Below are 21053 nucleotides of genomic sequence, written 5' to 3' on the forward strand. Positions count from 1 at the left end.
TTCAGTTTTTGGTTGTAACCACTGAGAAACCTCTTCACAGAAATAAATAAAAGAGAAGGGAAGATTGTTACAGCAGAGTTAAACCACCTACCAGGTAGTATGCCAAAATTACATAGGGCTAATTACCAGGAAAGCATTTTTAATGATTTCTCAACTGATCTTTTATTTAGATTCCTCTTCGGTTTTGTTGTAACCAAAGCATTGGAAGTCATCTGATTTGCAAAATGATTTGTTACTGAATCATTACTCATTCACTTTCTCCAAGTTACAGCAGAATCTTGAATTGTACCTTTGTTTGGTCCCTTGGAGATTTTCATCCCCCAAGGCAACTCAGGATGAGTGAGATTTATGGCTTGCTTCCTTTGGTAAAGTGGGAGAAAGGCATTTATGAAAAGGAGACTCCTTCTGCTCAGTGTCTTGAGAAAGAGTGCAAATGGAAGTTAACTGAACATTTCCTTAAAAGTTATCTGCCCGCCGGAGCCCTTGGAAAAATCCTTGGGTGCCTCTGGGGCTACAGTGCACGGCAGTTTGAAAATAGCTATATGAAATATCTTTTCTATAGTTATATTCTCTCTCCCCAGAGAGGCAGCATGGTTGTACGGGTGTCAGCAATAGGACAGGAATGTGAAGCAGCCAGAAGTCAAGTTCATATTGACTTATACGAACCAGATTCTGTAACTCAGCAGTGGGGAAAAATAACTTATGTTTTAGCAATCTAGGTTGACTTCATGAATGAGCTAGGATTCAAATGAATTCTTGAATTATGGAAACAGAATGTCAAATGTGGAATAAACTTCAGAGATCATCTAATCTGGAGAAGGTAATTAAGCATTATGTTTTTATATCCACCTGGATTAATTGTGACTGCTTTTGTAGCCCTTCTATACCAAGAAGGATTCAGAGGATCTGTAGAAAAGAATAGTGTGATCGATTAGTCGTGTCTGTTGGAGGAAGCAGGGAGTAAGGTGGTACTGGTGCTCTGCATTTGCCATCCTTGAGTTAATCCTAGTATACATAGTCCTATGCTATGGACCACAGGGAGAGCCAAAGCCCAGGGGGAGCAGAAAGCTTGATCAAAATCCCACAGTGGCAGGATGGACAGAACTAATTATTTTTTCCTTCAATAGTTGATGCTCACTATGAACTTGGTAACATGTGCTACTGGAAAAATTTTTGGATGTTTTTCAAGCCCAAAGGGAGCCAATTCTGATTGTGCAAACTGTTTGTTGTCTTGTTTTGTTGGTTGGTTGGTTTTTTTATTTTCATTTAGGGAGTTAGATCCTGTCACATTTGTTTTCTGTGCTGTTTGCTGAAGGAAGAAAATAGGTCATCCATTATGAAGAGACTGAAAAACTGAAAATACTAAGAGTCTGGCTTTACTTGCCCATTCAAATGGAGCTCAGAAAAAAAAAAAAAAGTCATAAACCATCTAAGCAAATTACCACCTAGCTGGCTATGAAGTCTACCTTACCCTGGCCCAGGAAAACAGGCTACAGAGTGGAGTTAATGAAGAGGATTACAAGGCCTTTTATTCTTCCATCTCTCTATGACATGAGCCCTTTGCCATGTGGGATTATTGCATTTGGGACTGGGGTGGGGAAAGACAGAAGCATAAGCAGAAGGACAACAGGGTGTACGTGCTGATGGAGGAGTTAACATGATATATAACACATGATTTTCCTGTACATAGAACATTATATATGGCTTTACTCCTTTTTCTTTTGGACCTCTTTCCCCATCACTGTGCATGTAGCTCATTCTTTTTAGCTACACCATAATATTCAGTTGATTCCAGACGTTTGCTAGTGCAGACATTGCTGCAGTGAACATCCTCCTGCATTCATCCTGGTGCACTTCTGAGAATTTAGCTGAGGGATGAATTCCTGGAAATGGACCACTGCAACACAACTTTCAGTTTCCATAAGTACTGCCAAATGGGTCTCTGAAGAGGTTACACCAATGTATACTCCTAATCATGGAATAGGGGGGCTGGCTCTCCCACTTCCAGCTCTCCACTGGTTGTTTTCAATTGTGAAGAAGCGGGGGGGGTGGGGTGGGGGGGGCGGCGGTGTTGAATAGTTATAATTTTGAACTGGAAACGGGGCATCCCTCTTGGCTGCCCCAACCTGTGTCTCCTCAAACCAACGCGGCCGGGGGTGGCTAATGCCTCAGACCCTGCTCAGAGGCTAATGCCCCTGCTTCAGTGCAAACAGGGGGTGTTTCTTCAGTCTGTGCCCTACTTGGCATCTGTCCCTGACAGACACAGCCAATGTGCCTCTTTGACTGCAAGAAAAAGTGGATTGGAAACAAATTGATCTTTTCACAGCTGGCCGTTCCCTTCTTTCCCCTCAACTTGGACCCAGCTCAGAACAAGGTCGCTGAGGTTCTGCGGCAACAAAGATGGCATTATTGAGGACTGCCTCCTCTGGGTGGAAGTCTCATTCCCCACCGGTTGCCCCTGTAGTGTCAACTATGACAAGACCAGAGACAGCATAGCTGTGAGTCTCCAAGTGTCTCCAGAGAGACACCCCAACTGTCCATCCTGTTGACCATGTACTTGTCTCCGGGTCTACCGCTTTATTTAAAAGATGTCAGATGATTCAGTTCAGCAGAGACTATAACCTCTTATTCGTGCTTCCTGGAGGCCCATATCAGAGGGTGGGAGAGTTTATGATTCAAAAGAAGAACTCTCTGAGCACAGGGGGAAAACGTCTTGTATTTATGTCTAGCACCATCCCTCTTCCCCTCTTACCACGATTCATCCTATTGCTCTTCTTTTTTTTTTTTTTTTTTTTCCTTCATAGCACTCTTTACGGCCAGGAGATTCTATTTGTTTATCTTTTTATTACCTGTGTCCTCTACTAAAGTCTCTGTGAGGTCAGGGCCATTGTTTAGCTCACGACAGCATCCTTGGTCCCTAGGGTACCTGTGGGCATACTGGATATGCTTGATGCATATTTGTTGAATGGACAAGTGAATGAAGGAAGGAAGTGGACGAGCACCTCCTGTGCTGGGCAACTTCATGTATATGAGGCCTTTTAATATTTAACCTTTATGAGGTACAGATATTATCTTCATTTATGGCAAAGGAAATGGAGTTTCAGGGCTTAAATAATATTTCCTGACCCACACACTGGTAGAACTAAGATTTTCCCTGAGGCGTGACTGACCCCACCATCCTCCTGACCCCTGGGATTCTGATTTTTCAAAGGTTAAACTGAAGACTACTAAAGGTTTTTACAAGGAGGGAGGGGCACAGCCATCAAGACATTTCCAGGTGAGCAGGATGTACTCAACAGGAGCAGGTATCTTCCTTGTCCGCCCCCACAGGGGCAGTTCCCTCAGTGAAGTCTTTATTAAATCCTTATTTGTTTGGGGAAAATAGTCAGGCTAATACACATGCATGTGCACACATTTTGGAACCTCTGAACTGAGTAATAAGGGAATTTTAAAAGACCTTTATATTAACAAAGAGCAAGGGTAAGGAAGGACACTAATTTAATAGTCATGTTGTTGCGAGGAACTGTGCTTTAAATACGAGATTTCATTTACATTGTACAGCAACATTTTTTTTTTTTTTTTGGTTTCTACTTGGTTTTTTTCTCTCTCTTTCCTCCTTTCCCTCCCCCCCCATCCCTCCCTCCCTCCCTCCCTCCTTCCTTCCTTCCTTCCTTCCATCCATCCTTTCTGTCTTTCTTTTTTTAAAGGAATTTCCAAGAGTTCCTGCTGTGGCTCAGCAGAAACAAATCTGACTAGTATCCATGAGGATGTACGTTCGATCCCTGGCCTTGCTCAGTGGGTTAAGGATCTGGCGTTGCTGTGAGCTGTGGTGTAGGTCGCAGACGCGGCTCGGATCTGGGGTTGCTGTGGCTGTGGTGTAGGCTGACAGCTGTAGCTCCGATTTGACCCCTAGCCTAGGAACCTCCTTATGCCACAGGTGCGGCCCTAAAAAGACCAAAAAATTAAAAAATAAATTAAAAAAAAAAGAATTTCCAGATAAGAATTTCCCATGTGGCTTGGCAGTTTAAGTAAGTGCAGGTGCTGTCCCTGCAGTGGCTCCGGTGGCTTCTGTGGCACAGGTTTGATCCCTGGCCTGGGAACTTCACATACCATGAGTGCAGCCAAAAAAATAACTAGGAATAAGATAAAATTTCCAGACAAGAACTGGAAGGTTTAGCTTGGGTATGCAGTGCATAACAGTAGGCCCAGCCTTTGCAAGTATATCTTCATATCTACAGGGCCTCTTCGGTCTCTACCCACCACGCCACTAAGTGTTGGGCAGGACTGTGGTCTCAGTTGACTAAGTCAGTCATAGGCACAGCGGGTGCTGCATAAATGACTGATTGGCCGACCCCTGGTGGCCTGGTCCTTCGTCAGTGACCCCCAGGTCTGGCACCATGCCTGGTATGAATATTTCCTTTCACTGTTTCTTTCTTTTGTCAGCCAACAGCCAGCCCCCTAAGGGAGCCTCATCTCATTGAAACCCTGCACTGGAATGAGAGGTCTCCGTAGGATTCCGGAAGCCCACACTCAGTGCTATGGTTTTTGCTGAGAACTGGCTACAAGGTGATGCTCTGAGGTCAGTCGTTCCACCTCCCAACTCAAAGGTCCACAAACCCCAGGCTCCCAGAGCTTTTAAACTGCCAGTGATGAGGAAATATTAGCACAGAAGAAAATAATTGTGTTGTCTATTTTGGGTTTCTAATCAGCATGGTTACAGGATGATTTGTGTACGAGTTTCTTTTAATGCTCTTCCTTCTCTAGTCACTTCTCTTATCACTTGGGCTCAGCTTGATGCTTCTCTGGAATCAGCCTTTTTTTTCCCTCCTATCTATAAAATGCCAAGCACATGTCCCCAGGCTGGCTCCATGAAACTGAAGATCTTTGGGGAATTCTTTAGAAAAACTTCTATAAATTTTATTCTGGACACTGTAAGACCCAAATAGGCTCTACTCAGAAATAACAGAAACCCTAAAAAAATATGTAGAAGAAAAGAAACAAACAAAAAGAGTTTGTCCAGGAGCTCCTGTCGTGGCACAGTGGAAATGAATCTGACTAGTATCCATGAGGACGCAGGTTCGATCCTTGGGCTAGCTTAGTGGGTTGGGGATCTGGCGTTGCCATGAGCTGTGGTGTAGGTTGCAAACGTGGCTTGGATCTGGGGTTGCTGTGGCTATGGCGTAGGCCAGCGGCTCTAGCTCCGATTCGACCCCTAGTCTGGGAACCTCCTTATGCCACAGGTGTGGCCCTAAAAAGACATTAAAAAAAAGAGTTTGTCCAAATTCCTAAAAGCATTCTGCTCATTCTTCACTGCTTGTTCATTTAAGCCATCATTGACAGACTGACTTTGTGCTGGGTACTACAAACACAGTAATAAATGAGAGAGCAGCCCTTGCTCAGGAGCTCCTGGACTGTGACACTAGCTACCCGACCATGTGGCCCTGGCCATCACCCCACTCTCCAGGCCATCTGTGGCAGCTCTTCTCTGCAGGCTCAACTCTTCTCCCCATCCCACCTCCAACTTTTTTTTTTTTGACCTACATTCTCTTTCTGTCTCTTGATCACACACTCCTCTCCCCGCTAGAACATTTTTATACCTTTTCCCTATCCAAATAACTCATTCTTCAAGTCCAAAAGTAGATGTCACATGTCCTAGGAAGCCCTCCGTGACACCCCCTCCCAAGTTGGGTTTGCGCCCTCTCCGTGTGCTCTCTCCCTGGATAACAAGGGCCATGCTCTAGGTGATCTCCAAAGCCCTGTTTCATCTTAGACATTCATTCATTTATCTACACATCTCCTCTTGCCTCTACTCAGTGTTGAGCACTACTTTCCCTGTGTTGACCCTTAATCTCCACCCCCTGCCCCACAACAAGCCGAGGAGGTAGGTTCTGTTACTATTGAATCATTTTATGATTTAGAAAACTGAGGTGCAGATTGATGAGACTTTCCCTGGAGGCTGGGCTGAAATCCGGGTGCTAGAGCTTCAGAACCTCTGCTTCCCCAGGGGTTCTGCCCAGGTCTGTTGCGTAACTGGATGGATGATTGACCGAATCAGACGGAGCTCTTCTGTTGCTATTTCTGAAATGTTAATCTTCATAAGAAGTCACAGGGAAATTATTATCTGCTAAGGAGAGAAATAGGAGCCATTTCCTCTGTTGGTTGACCAAGAGTCTTTATTTTAATCTGTTCAACTCTTAAGGATAAAGTAAGCTATCAAATGTATACATAATTCAGCAATATATGAGAGCATGAGGGTGAGTATATGCCCGGGGTGCCTGGAGATGTTCATGGGCTCTTGCAAAGACTAGTGGGGGATGTTTACCTGTAAGTCCCTGACTTGTGCTTCCACATGCCTGGGAGAAAGGAGTGGCTGCTGCTCTGTCATAAGGGGTTATATACACTCCACAGTGTCCTTATTAGCTCAGCTCATTTAAGGGTCCCCGACATTCTGGAAGCATCATGAGAAGACACATCATTCCTTGTCATCAGGGCTCCATTGATGAATGGGGAGTATCTGTAGGAGGACAGGTACCTTCCCTTCGTATCCATTTCCAAATCCTCTCGGAGCACATCTAAGAGCTTCTCATTAGCTGTGTTTCAAGGTTACTGGATCTACCAACTTGGAATTTCCCCCAGTGGATTTGGAGTCTGTGCTTTATCTCCCAGAATCCCCCCAGCTTGGTTTCTTAAAGCTGTTGGAACATTTTGCTCCCACAGCTGTTGGAAGCAACCCCGTTGATATGGCCAGAGGCAGTTGTTCAGCATCTTAACAGCAAGACTGAAAGGGCTGAAGAAATGGAAGTCTCGGTTAGTGAGAAACTGACCTCATTCTACAGGAATCCCTTCTGGAAGGGGGAATTGCAGAGTGTTGTGACAGGCGGTAAGTCATCTCTAAGAATGCTTACCATGGAATTCTAGCAAAAGAAATGGTTCCAGAAGCTTCCTGGGTAACAAAAATGGAGTCTTCTCAGAGGCTTCAAGGGGGAATCCTGGAAAATTTTAGCCTTGCAAGGGAGGCTGTCTCCTGTGACAGTGGGGTCAGCTGAAGCTGCAGCAGCACTTGAGATGTCCAAACTGCTAGATAGCATTGGTAAAAGAATCTTCTGGTTCTTAAGTCATCTTGACTATAAAGGCTAGTCGTGGGATACACGAAGAAGGGCAAAGCAAGTTACCATCCATTGAGCTAGGAATTACTGATTTCCTATTACAGATGCTTAGACTAACGCATTTTCCTAAATTCACGTTTGTTAAATTCCAGTGCCTGAGTTCAGACCCAATTGGGTTTGAGTCCAGATCCTACATGGTTGCCTTTTCTGAGAGTAGGGTATGCTTTCCTGGTATTTTCCTCTTTTTTTTGACATTTCTTTTTTTTTAATGTAATGATTTTTATTTTTTTTCCATTATAGTTGGTTTATAGTGTTCTGTCAGTTTTCTACTGTACAGCAAAGCAACCCAGTCACACATACATATACATTCTTTTTCTCACATTATCTTCCATCAAGCTCCATCACAAGTGACTAGATATAGTTCCCAGTGCTATATGGCAGGATCTCATTGCTTATCCACTCCAGAGGCAAGAGTTTGCAACTACTAACCCCAGACTCCCAGTCCATCCCACTCCCTCCCCCTCCCCCTTGGTAACCACAAATCTGTTCTCCAAATTCTTAGTGTCTTTCTTACGCCATTGCAGTACTCGCTGTTCTAGGTATGTCGAATGCCAGCATCATGTGGGCACCTTTAGACACCACATGGTCTAATCTTTTCACTGTACAGATGGGAATGGCCCAGAGAGGGAAAGGCCACAGCCAGCATAGAGGTTGGCTGCCCTTCAGTTCATGATGTTTCCTGCTGACCAGGCACTTCACTCTGAATGGTTGCTTAAATATTTTGTTGATTGGTTTAAAATGTAGCTTTTGGCAGTGCTGTCTCTTCTTCTTTGCGAGTCATTGCTAAATCGCCAAAGTCCACCTTTTGTCCCACTACTCTCTTTTTCTTTCGTCTTTTTTTTTATCTTTTTAGGGCCGCACCCGCGGTATATGGAGATTCCCAGGGATCGAATCGGAGCTGTAGCCACTGGTCTAGGCCAGAGCCACTGCAACGCCAAATCCAAGCCATGTCTGTGACCACACCACAGCTCATGGTAACGCAGGATCCTTAACCCACTGAGCAAGGCCAGGGATCAAACCTGCAACCTTATGGTTCCTAGTCAGATTCGTTTCTGCTGCGCCACGACGGGAACTCCTTGTCCTACTACTCTTTTCCTGGCTGGCAGTTATTGGTCTTCAGCATGTAAAACCTTTCCCCTTCAGTCCAGGGATCAAGTCCTTTTCAGAACATGAAATGAAGTGATGAGGTGACAAAGTCCATTTCAGTGATGAAGTCCAGTTCAGAACAGCGATGCTGTATGAGTCGCTGGAGGGGCAGAGAGCAGTCAGCCACCTCGCGCACATCGGGAACTTACCAACGCGTGGGATAGCCAGACCCGAGGGTGTCTTATTCTAACACATTACGTAATCATATGAGACAGACGCCTGGAAGGGGTAGAGGCAGAGATGAGGGCACCAACCCCAGCCTGGGAAACAGAAGGGCCTTCCTGGAGGATTCATGAATCAAAATCGATTCATGATTTCACCCATCACCAAATATTTATTGGACCACCTCTTTCTTATGTGCCAGGTACTCTTCCAGATATTAGGGGATGCAGCACCAAGAAAGGCATGCTAGTTCGCTCTAGCGGGAGAGATGAAACACAGAAATACGAAAGTATTTGAAGTAGCAGTAATGTGGGAGAATATTAAAAGATGAAATTCTAGAGAATGATGTGGGGTTGTAGATTTACTTTAAAAAGAGTGGCCAGGGAAGCCCTTTTCAAGGGGGTGTCTCTTAATCAGAGAAGAAATAGAGGAGAACCCTGAAAATATCTTAAATAACTGCTCTCTAGACAGAGGGGAAGAAATAGGACCGATGTCTTGAATCAGGACCAGTCTGATGGATTTGAATAACAGGGGAATCCAGCGTAGGTGGAGTGGCCTTAGGGAGGGTTACTGCTGGAAGCGGTGGGGATGGAGATGTCGGTAAGGCCAGGCCATGGGCCAGGTGGGTCAGAAAAAGCAGAAGGAAGTCAAATGAAGGGCTCTTCCATCTTCTCCCTGGGAGGCATCACTGACAATATCACAACATCAACACACAGAGAGATAAAGCTAGCAAAATGAATCATTCTGATGGCCATCTTGAGATGTTCCCACAGACTATGATTAATTCATTCCTGTCCATAAGGTCAAATTCCATCCAGGCATCTCTCTGGAAAATGTGGTGCTCAGAACCCCTGAGCCGGGCGATCCCACCCACCTCACCACGCATCCTACATTCTTCATCTCACCCTGGTTCTTTGTCATGTTGCTAACATCCCTTCAAGGAGGTGGTGCAATTCCAAGTAAAGCTCTCACCATAAATATTTAGATGGAATAGAAAATGTGCCAAAGATGCAAAGAATCTGTCCCGAGGGAGGAGAGACCTTTCTCTTTGTTGTCTCTCCACATTTGTAATTTAATTCATGGATACATGTCTTTGAATAATACATAAGCATTAATTTACCTAAAGGAGTTCTACAGAAACCTTAGCCTCTCATCCTTCTAGTGTGCAATGCGTGACATCTTCTCTTCCTGGAATACACATTCCTCTGTTTTTCCTTCATCACTTTCTTTCTTTCTTCTCTATTCCCATGTTTCTGACCACATACTGAGTGTCAGCCTCTGTTAAATGTACCCCGGCAGAGTCTACATTCACCCCCCACCCCCAACAGTCACTTGTCACTTCATCTTGTTCGGGCTTTTCCCTCTACCCCCTTCTCTGAGTCTGTTCCCACTGAGGTCAATCCAGTCTTCATATTACGAAACCCAGTGGCCATCTTTCTGGTTCTTATTTTCTTAGAACTCAGCACCGAAATGGAAAATGTTAATTGGTCCTTGCTGAAACCCACATCTCTTTTGGCATCTGTTTGCACTGTCCTTCTGCTATGACAGCTCTGAATGTTCCTTTTCTGTCTCTTAAATTTTCGGCTTCCCGTGGGTTGTGTCTTTAGAAGCCTCCCTTCTCTAGCTCCATCCCCCTTTGCCACCATGCTCTTGTCCATGCCTGGGCTTCAGCTCTAGCAGCTTCCAAGCCTCCATGCCCTGCCCAGATGTAATAGCTGGCTCCCATTTGTGGGTACGGGATGCGAGGTCTTAGCCAACCCCTATGCTCGTACAACTAATGGGTTTTAAAGTGACCCTTGATGCACCTCCCTCTTTCTGTTCCAGGGCTGGGAGCCTTCCACCTCTAGTTAGCTGGCTAAATGACATGGTAAAAGTCTTCCCCTCTCTGGGCTTCAGTTGCCCTAAGTGTGAAGTGAGTGAGCTGGACCACTCCACATCTCCCTTAGCTCTTGATGGATGGGACCTGTGGCCATAAAGAAACATAAGTCAGTGACTCTTGTTGTGGTCTTAAGGGGCCAACAAATGACACTCCATTCCTTCTCTTCAAATTCAGGACCAACAGCATAACTGAAATTAGAGTCACATTTAAACAAGAGACTCCAAATGTCAGTTTTATCAGATAAAAGTAGATACATCTACTGGTTCCTCTTTACCTATTTCCAAATCTTCCTAGCAGGTATTTCCTTAAGCAGGCAGAGGAACCATGCTCTCCTAATAGTTGCACGATGAAAATTATCCTTCTTGAGTATTTGATGATGACACATTTTGATTTGATTTAGCTTTTTCAACCCTGGGAGAAGTTCTAAAGATGGAGGAATGTTTAAACTCCTTCCAGCTGCCTGTTCAGCATAAAGAGCTCTTCTCTGGACCTGGGGGTGTGAGTGACTCTTCTTTAATCACATCAATTTAGGCTGAAAAGAAAGCCAAGGTGACAGGCAGCATTTCACTAGTCTTCTACCTCTCTAGCATCCATGATTTTTTTCCTTCTTTACTTAATGAGATGAATTACTTGATTTTAAGCGCTCCCAATCAACAAGCACCAAATGAACCTGTAGCATGCAAAAATAGAAGGTACTCAAAGCTGGGCAGAGAAAGGTTAGAGGTTTCATTTGTCCCTTAGAGATGGGGAAAGAGTATCAGAAAGGGGATGTGACATACCCAAGGTCACCCAACTGAAAAAATAACCAAGGTGTACTATAATCCTGATCTTGTAACTCCTGGTACAAGGGCTTTTGCCAGCACACAAAAAGTGGATCAGAAGATACTAAGCCCCTTGATGTTTCTTTTTTTTTTTTTTTTTTTGTCTTTTTTGTTGTTGTTGTTGCTATTTCTTAGGCCGCTCCCGCGGCATATGGAGGTTCCCAGGCTAGGGGTTGAATCGGAGCTGTAGCCACCGGCCTACGCCAGAGCCACAGCAACGCGGGATCCGAGCCGCATCTGCAACCTACACCACAGCTCACGGCAACGCCGGATCGTTAACCCACTGAGCGAGGGCAGGGACCGAACCCGCAACCTCATGGTTCCTAGCCGGATTTGTTGACCACTGCGCCACGACGGGAACTCCCCTTGATGTTTCTTAATGAAGGTGGCCGACTGTTAAAATCGGTAGCATGAGTGTAACGTCTAGGGCAGTATTTAATTCAACATTGCTTATAGTTTCAAGGACAAGAGCTGTAAGAATTCGCCTCCTACTCCATCTGTTTGTTATGCTCTTTCATTTGAGGCCACCATATTGAAAATTATAAAACTTTATTTTTAATCAGAAGAGTAGCATAACTATTCTTAGGAATTACATGGGTATTCTAATGGAGGATCAGTTCTTATAGTTAACATAGTAAAAGCACAGTGATAATAGCATTGCTTTCCTTTATTTTTTGTCAGTAAATCAGTATGTACTACAAGAGTAAGTTTCCCTACAGGTAGTGTTGGGGGGGAGAACCGGTGGAGAATCCATGTGAAGAGAACCTGCCTGGGTCCCCAGAGACTCCTCTCCCCAATGCCCCCCAGCAGGGGAGCAGTGACTTGATCAGGTTGCTGAGTTTGGGAGAAGTTATTGACATACTAAGATTAGTGTTTCTCAATTGGTCCAGGACCAGCAGCATCAGTAGTGCTGCGGGAGATGTTTGAAATGTAAATTCTCAGGTTCCTCCCACCCCCAGCCTATTGAATCAGTATTAAGCCCACGAAATTGTTGTAATGCCTACTCAGCTTTGAGAGCCACTCCTTAGATGGTTTCTCCTTTCTTCCTTTGGATCTGCCTGCCTGCAGAGGGGCAATGTTCTCGTCCACTTCCTGCCCTGTGGTTAAAAAAGTTGTCTCGCTGCCTGGGGCAGAGGCGGATATGCAGTTATGCAGAGATGCCTTGAATGGATGCTCCCTATGCTAACTTCAGGTGCGGTGTTAGGAAGCCCATGATTTCACAAACCTAAACCAGATTCTCAAACCAAACTTCCATCGGACGAAGCTGACATTTGGATTCTTTTGTTTAACTATGACTAATTTCCCTTGTGCAACTGGTTCTGACTTTGGGGAGAAGAATGGTGTGTCATTTGTTGGGCCTTTTAAAACCACAGTACCAGTCAGTTATTTATGTTTCTTTTTTTGGCCATTGTGTGATTTATTTATGTATTTATTCATTCATTCGTTTATTCATCTATTTCTGCATTTATTTATAATGATTTTTATTTTTTCTATAATAGCTGGTTTACAGTGTTCTGCCAATTTTCTACTGTACAGCAGAGTGACCCAGTCACACACATATACACATACGTTCTTTTTCTCACATTATCCTCCATCAGGCTCCATCACAAGTGACTAGATAGAGTTCCCAGTGCTATACAGCAGGATCTCATTGCTTATCCATTCCAAATGCAATGGTTTGCATCTCTTAGCCCCAGATTTCTTTATGGCTACAGGTCATGTCTATCTAGAGCTGGGGGAGATCTGGAGTGGTCCAGCTCACTCACTTTACACTTAGGGCACCTGAAGCCCAGGGAAGGGAAGGGAAGGTATTTACCAAGGTCACTTAGCCAACTAGTTGGAGGTAGCAAGCTCCCAGCCCTGGGCCCAGATGCACACATCTAGCCAACACAACCACGACGTACCTTAACCCGTTCCAAGTTGAAACAGAGGGAATTCTTACTTGGAGAAGTTCATCTCATCACATTGCAGTTTCCTCCTTTACATTTCAGCCCAGGAATCGTGGATGCCTCTGCATCTACTCATTTCCGTGGGCCCCCTGGTGAACATGGCCTCTCTTGATGTCACGTCCTTGCGTTCTTGCCCTAGCTTCTTGTATCCAGCTTTCTTACAGGAATTGAAAATGAACTGCAGCTGTTCAGCATCTCCGTGGAGGAGACCAGATTCTTAAGCCTAAGCTGAGGTCATCCCCGAGAGAACAGGAGCGCAATGAGGAAGTGCTCTCAGCTACAGCACGGAGCTACCCTCTTTTCCTTTTAGTCATCGTTGTTTCCCGTCTACAGTCTAATTAGTTCTCCAAATTGGGTTACTTGATCCTCTGCCAGGGACATTTCCTATGAGTTAACAAATCTGGCTTTTAGAATTGTATCTTGGCCAATCTAATTTTTAATTGGCATTATGCTGTCCTCTTCTCTGATTCCTTCCTTGGGTTGTCTACTCACATGGCAGTTTTCATGTTCCAAAGGTTCATTGCAGCTCCTGGCTTTGATGCTAGAGACCGAGAAATTTACTTCTATCTTTGTAGCTTGATGGTGCCAGCTGAAATTTATTGAGCAATTACTGTGTGCTAAGCATTTTACATATGTGAGCTTAGTTGACCCTCACCACAATCCATTAGGTAGGTAGTGTTATAATTCCCACTTTCTAGATGAGAACCTAAGCTCCAGTGAGATTATTTCATTATTTTAGACCTTTTCCAGGTCACGTAGCTATTAAGGGGTTTGAACCCTGGTTATCTGAGTCCATAGGTTGTGCTTTAGCCCTGCTTATACCGTGGTCTCCATGCATGAGGATCTGGAAGATGTCTTTACACTCCAACTTCTTTTTTTGAGGTGCCTCTCCTTTCTTTGGGGTAGGGGGTTTGAACCGAAGTCTTGTGTTTCCAAGAAACCATGAGATGTGATGGTTTTCTGGGATGACCCAGTTGGGGGAGGGATGACCAGTTGCTGGGCCAGACAGCAGTGTAATTGATAACCTTTGCAGAAGCTAATCGGGGGGCACATTTAGTTCAGTTGGTTTTCTGGAATGACCCAGTTGCTGGGCCAGACAACAGTATAATTTATAGCTTTTGCAGAAGCTAATCAGGGAGCATATTTAGTCCAAGTCCCATGCCAAGAAGAACTGGAGAGAGATATAATTAGGAAATATTCAGGAATTCCCCAGTGGTGTACAACAGCTAAGACCATCCTCACAGACATCTTTGGGTCTGAACATATCCAGCGATCTGGAGTGTGTACTAGATCCTGGAGATCCTGCTGCTGGTCTGACATCTCAGGTTGATCCCAGGTTACAGCCAAGCTCCTGGCAGTTTACAGAAGGGATGGATACTCAAGTTCTGATGGGAAAATGCATATGATGTCCAATCCAGAGAGAATGGATTCATTGGAGACATCTAGCAGACACCAGAGATCAGAGCAGAATTTGACAATTTGGCACTTGGGAATTGACATGTAGGGATAACACAACTAGCTCTTTTTAGAAAATTCACGTGGCACATGTATCCACCTAGAATTGAGTTTGTTTTATTCATCCAGGCAGAATACATCTAGGGTTTGTGCTTTGATTTACAAAGTAGACTTTCGGAAGACTATTGTGACCAACCGAGACTTGAAAGGTCAGTAGGCGTTAAGACAATGAAGGCAAGTGACAAAGGTTGGTGTTTGAAACATAAACAGCCTTATTTCCTGTATCAGTTAGGAGGTATTTGGTTGCTAGTGACAAAAAACCTAACAATGGAAGAACAACTCAGGATTTATTTGTTTTTTCACCTCTGAGGAAGTCTGGCTCTAACATTGTCAAGGCTGGTATCTGCTTTTTTTGTTTTTTCCCATAACCATGTTATGTTGGCAGCCACAGTTCCAGGCATCTCATTCAACTTCAGATCAGGAACAAGGGGAATGGGACACTAGCTGCATTCAATCTTTTTATCAGAAATGCAAAATTTTCCTAGAATGCCCAGAAGACTTCCACTTACATTTCATTGTCTAGAACCAAGTTAGATGGCCATTCTTGGTCACTTTTCCAGCTTTTACAGAAGAGATGAATAAGGCACAGTGCCATCCCTGCTCTCCTGGGAACTTTATGAAGAAAACATTGGTTTTTACATTTATTTCTCCAGAGTGAGGGGTACAAGGTTATGCCCAAAGAAGGGAAAATACAAGACATTAATTGCAGCAATAAGTAAATAAGTTCAATAAGCATTTATTAAGTGGAATCCATATGTCAGGAACTCTGTAGATACAGATCAAGATATAGAACCCGGGGTTGGTGGACAGATGCTCAACATATCCACATATGCTATGGCACAGAGACACACAGAGGGTGTTCAGGGAATCCAGAGGGGACGCATATTGCCCACTTAAGTGAGGTGGAGAAGAAGGGCAAAAAGGGAGTCAGAGATGGTCAGGATAGATTAGGTTATGCTTAGGTAACAAATGGCCCCTAAGTCTCCATGTGCAGCCACTGTGTTTATTTCTCTACTCTGCTATGTGGCCGTCGTCCTCAGCTATGGTTTGGGTTCACCTCAGCCTCAGCCTGGGACCCAAGCTGCATGAGCAGCTTCTGTCTGGAGCATGGGCAGCAGGAGCAGAGAACAACAGAGCAGCCACACATTGGCTCTGAGAAGCTGCTTTTAGAAGTGACACATGCCACTTCAGCTCATACAAAAGTATATCGCGTGTCTCTGCCAAAGTGAACAGGGTGAGCATGTGATCCTCCATGGGGAAGCACAGGACAGGTGCACAGGAACATTGTCGACCCCGGGGGGCTGGGGGCGGAGGTCTAACCATGTTCTCTGTGCCTCCTGGTCTGCCTCTCCCAACGGCTCCTCTTCCCGGCAGCCCGTCGTCAACCTTGCTCCGTGTGGGAGAGCTGTGGGCTGAGCTGAGCAGCAGGGGATGAGCCGAAGGAGCCAGGAGGCTGACTTCATCTCCACGTGGTCTAGGAAGGGAGACTGAGAGGAAAAGCCTATATCCAGAGCCAAGGAGATCCTGGCAGGATGTGGGTTTTCAGGAGGTAGAAAGATAGATTTCACCATCTGTGTCTTTCCTCTTATTCTTCGGAGGGGGGCATTCTCCCAGGATATAGAAGCTGGTGGCCCAGACTCCTGAGCAATTATTGTTGGCCGCCAGCTCTGGCTCAGCAAGTGCCAGTGTTGAGGATGGACTGGTGGCACGTGTGGGGCTTGGCGTCTGCGGAGGCCAGGAGAGTGAGCCAGGCGCAGGGACAATGAGCAGACCTTCATTTTTGTCAGTGGGAATAAACATGCACAAATATGGATTTAGCACACCAGGAGCCAGATTGAGAGTCAGCTTTGGAGAAGAGACCGTCTTAGGGTTTTTTTTTTTTTTTTTTTTTGCCTCCTTAAGGTATTTCAAGCTCCCTTGCCTCCCTCCTGCCTCTCAGCTCTGTTTGCGTACCTTGCCTTCAAACCCTCCTTTAAAACCTTGTCTAGACAGTACATTTTGATTGACTGTTATTAAGATACAAGCTCAAAGTCCTGTCTGTAGGTGCTAAGAATTATGCCCTTGGACTCTGGCATGGAGATGCATAGAATACCAAGCCAGGACCCCATGAAATTTAGTTTTATTCCTGACTCTGGAATTTTCTTGGACCCTCAAGCACTTACTAACGTCTTCAAGCCTCAGTTTTCCCATCTGTAAAAGGAAGATGCTGATTATAATTCTCCTGTTCACTTCAAAGACCTATTTGGGGAATCTAGAGAAAGCCTGCCTTTTTTGAATGCCTGTTGGATAGCAGACGTATCTGGGTATAAGTGGGAACACACTGTCATTTATAATCTTTATGTAAGGGGAGAGAATTTTATTGCTCCAGCTATCGTATTTGAAAAAACTTATAGTTGGGTCTACAGAGGTACATCATTATGGAAGATACACCATTAATTCTGGCATCAGAGTCTTGCTGAAGGCTTCAGAATATTCAGAACAATCTCCAGTTGTCCGATTTGGAACATGAGACTTCTGACACCAAAATTGCCTTAACTTAGGTCGTCATTGTTTCCCACGGGGCTTATGGCAGTAGCCTCTTTCTTTTCTTATCTTTTTGCTCCCAACTGCTCTGATCCTTTCTATGTACAGCAGGCAAATATATAGGCATTGCCCTCCTGCTGAGAATCTTTTGATAGCTTTCAGCTCTTTCAAGAAATCCATATGTTCTTATTGTTTACAGCTTATTTATTTATTTAATATTTGCTTTTTAAGACTGCGCCTGTGGCATATGGAAGTTCCCGGGCTAGGGGTCAAATCAGAGCTGTAGCTGCTGGCCTACACCACAGCCACAGCAGTGCCAGATCCAAGCTGTAGCCGCAACCTACACCATAGCTCATGGCAGTGCCGGAGCCTTAACCCACTGAGCAAGGGCCAGGGATCAAATCCAGGTCCTCATGGATCCTAGTCAGGTTTGTTACTGCTGAGCCACAACAGAAATTCCCTAGAAATCCACATTTTTAGACTCTTTCCATATATTTTAAAAAATCCTAGCCTCTTGTCAGTCTCCCCAGGATATCATCTTTTTTTTTGTTTGTTTGTTTGTTTTCTTTTTTGGCCACACCCAATGGCATAGGGGGGTTCCTGGGCCAGGGATCGAATCCAAGCTGGAGCTGCAACCTATGCCACAGCTGCAGCAATGCCAGATCCTTAACCCACTTCACGGGTCCAGGAATTGAACTGGTGGTTCCACAGAGACAGACTAGATCATTAACCCAGTGTGCCATAGCGGGAACTCCTCCAGGGTCATCTCTTGACCATCCTTTCCTGCTGCCCTCTGCGTTCCCACACAGAGACCCACCATCATTACTGCTGTTTCTCTGAGACATTTGAACCCTTGAAGAGGTCCCAGCACCTCGAGCCTTTGCACGCTTCTGTCTAGCCCATCTTTGTTCTTGAAAGTTATGACTGCCATTCAACGAAAATGTGTCTTCCAGATCTCAACTTGAAAGTCATTTCCTGTGGGGAGCCTTGCAGGAGATTTGTTTTTTCCTTCTTCCTTCATAGCCCGCATCACAACTGATAGCTAATAACTGGAGTCACTGTTCTGCATCAGGTTTCCTATTAGACTTTGTACTCTTTGAAGACAGAGACAAAACTCTCTCATTTATTTTCTCTTTCCCTCACTTCTTTCCTCCCTTAAGTAGTGTATGCGTGCCTCCTTTGGGCCAGACACTGTGTTCTGAAGATTCTCACATCGTTAGGCCTAATATGGTGCCCAGCAGAAAGCAAGCAAGCAGTAAATATGAGTGATGGAATGAACCAACTAGTTAATCAAAGGTTCAGTTCAAACAGGCGCAGCCCTTTCTCCCATCTGAAGCCATGGGGGAGGTTCAGGAAGATCAACGGCTTTTCTGACCTTTGCTTTTTTTTTTTTTCCATATTGTTATTCATTTTCTGGTTTCAGCCTCTGACAGACAGAAACAGACTGCCACATTTTTCTAGGATATGTCATCTAATTGGTGAATCGCCCAGGCCCTTGATCCTGCTTATTATTTTCTTTTATTGTCTTGTTAGCTTGCTCTCCTGGCCAGTGGAAAAAGCATGGGCGTAGGGTCCGAGGGGCTCAGGTGCTCCTGCTCACAGATGTGTCCTCTGGGCTTGTCATTTACCCTCACTGAGCCTCATTCATTGTCCTGATTGGAAGAGCAAATGCTGGTACGCAGTCTTGTGAGGAATACTTCAGAAGCTGTGTAGTAAGTGCCTGACACAGTCTGTGTTCAAGAGTGGATTCTCCCCAGATGTATCTGTCTGTCTGGGTATTTCACCCAACACCCAGGGGAACACTCTAAGGAGACGGAAGGGGAGGTTAAAAATAATAGTTAATGGATATTATCAACTGAGAAGGTGGGGAGTTGGAACCACTGACTGTGAAGTGTCATATAACTCTTAGAATTGTTGGACAGCTTGTTAAGCCTCATTATTTTCATGTATGAAACAGAAATGTCTTGTTTTCTGTGGCAGTGTCATGATTACGAAATGAGAGGATGAAGGCAGAGTCCTTCCCCGAGGTGCTGTCACCTAGGGAAGCCTCAGTCAGTTTGGGTGACGATGATGTTGTATTATTACCCATCTTCATTCCATCAGTGTGGACAGCTCAGCTTCACTTCAGCCCTGAGATTCTTTAACTCTGACAGCTGGTCCAGATTGGCATGGATCCTGGGGGCGGTGACAGAGTCCAGATGCCCTGATGGGCGTGACCCACACATTCTATACTTTGACAGAGGTGGTGAGACAGGAACCAGACCACACATCACTATTCTCCAGCCCACTGCAGAGCCAAGTGTGTTTTCTGACACCTCTGAACCTTCCTGGGGATGGGCTGGGTGCTGGGTGCCAGAACATAGAGGGACTTTGTGGTTTCCCTCTCTCGCGGGTCTTCAGGGAAAAGCTAAGTCACTGGCAACAGAAAAATAACAGTGTCAGTGTCACTGAGACGGTCCATGAATTCCAATTACATATCATTTCCAGTTGTAAAAAAAAGAGTGGAGGTATTGAGCCATGTTGCCTAGCCACGGTGGTCCAGTGACCAGTGATCTGTGGTGTGACCTTGTGTATGATTATAACTTTGCATGATCTTGATGTTCCCACTGTGGGGAGGAGGGGTGGAGGCAATGTGTGAGGCAGCTCAAGGTCATGGTTAGAGCCCAAGTTCTGACATGGGACAGAATCAGACTTAGAGTGCAGCTCCACACAGACCAGTGTGGGACATTGGAACCATTATTTGACCTCTCTGAGCTTCTCTTTTCCCTCCTGTTAAATGGGCATGCTGCAAATAACAAATGATGGAGAGGGTGTGGAGAAAAGGGAACACTCCTGCACTGTTGGTGGGAATGTAAATTGGTACGACTGCTGTGGAGAACAGTTTGGAGATACCTTAGAAAACTATACATAGAACTATCATATGACCCAGCAATCCCACTCATGGGCATATATCTGGACAAAACTTTCCTTGAAAAAGACACATGCACCCACATGTTCATTGCAACACTATTCACAATAGCCAAGAGATGGAAACAACCTAAGTGTCCATCGACAGATGATTGGATTAAGAAGCTGTGGTATATATATACAAAGGAATACTACTCAGCCATAAAAAAGAACAAAATAATGCCATTTGCAGCAACATGGATGGAAGTAGAGACTCTCATCCTGAGTGAAGTCAGAAAGAGAAAGCCAAATACCATTTGATATCACTTGTATCTGGAACCTAATATATGGCACAAATGAACCTTTCCACAGAAAAGAAAATCCTGGACATGGAGAACAGACTTGTGGTTGCCAAGGGGGAGGGGAAAGCAGTGGGAGGGACTGGGAATTTGGAGTTAATAGATGCAAACTATTGCCTTTGAAGTGAATAAGCAATGAGATCCTGCTGTATAGCACTGGGAACTATATCTAGTCACTTATGATGGAGCATGATAATGTGAGAAAAAAATAATGTATACATGTATGTATGACTGGGTCACCTTGCTGTATAGTAGAAAATTGACAGAACACCATAAACCAGCTATAATGGAAAAAAATAAAAATCATTATAAAAATAAAATAAAATAAATGGGTGTACTAGTCGACCCAGTCTTAGAGGCCAGTGTGAGGACTAAAAGAGATAAGGTATGTAAATGCTTCAGCCACCTGCCTGGTACATACTAAGGAATCAACCCACTTTTGCTTCCATTACTATTAGGAAGAGCTACTCATTGACAACCTCAGGTTCACTGCCTCTGATGGATGATCACATTCAGCCTCACAACAGCACTGAGAATGGGATATTATCATCACGTTGAATGTAAGAACAATGAAACTTAGGGTGTTCAAGCAACTTGCCCCAAGTCACCTGGGGGTAAGTGGCAGAGCTGAAATTTAAACGGAAGTT

At 44.7% G+C, this 21053-nt stretch overlaps 1 long non-coding RNA gene across 7 annotated transcripts in view; it reads left to right on the forward strand.

Annotated features, from left to right (window-relative positions):
• The window catches only part of LOC102161373 (uncharacterized), a 358117-nt gene that overhangs the window by 99501 nt on the left and 237563 nt on the right, over window positions 1–21053 (forward strand). For 3 of the 7 annotated variants that reach the window (XR_014825984.1, XR_014825974.1, XR_014825967.1), the window contains one exon: window positions 20865–21020. The exons of 2 other annotated variants lie outside the window; for them this stretch is intronic. This is a non-coding gene — a long non-coding RNA (uncharacterized LOC102161373). Of the gene's footprint in view, window positions 1–6717; window positions 6881–20864; window positions 21021–21053 lie in introns of those variants that run through there. 2 more of the 7 variants (XR_014825986.1, XR_014825985.1) reach the window with 2 other exon arrangements.

This window comes from Sus scrofa, chromosome 1 (genome assembly GCF_054392235.1).
Source record: "Sus scrofa isolate SSC_HxYL_T2T_F1_AM1 chromosome 1, Sscrofa_HxYL_maternal_Yorkshire_Landrace_v2.0, whole genome shotgun sequence".
Lineage (NCBI taxonomy): Eukaryota > Metazoa > Chordata > Mammalia > Artiodactyla > Suidae > Sus > Sus scrofa.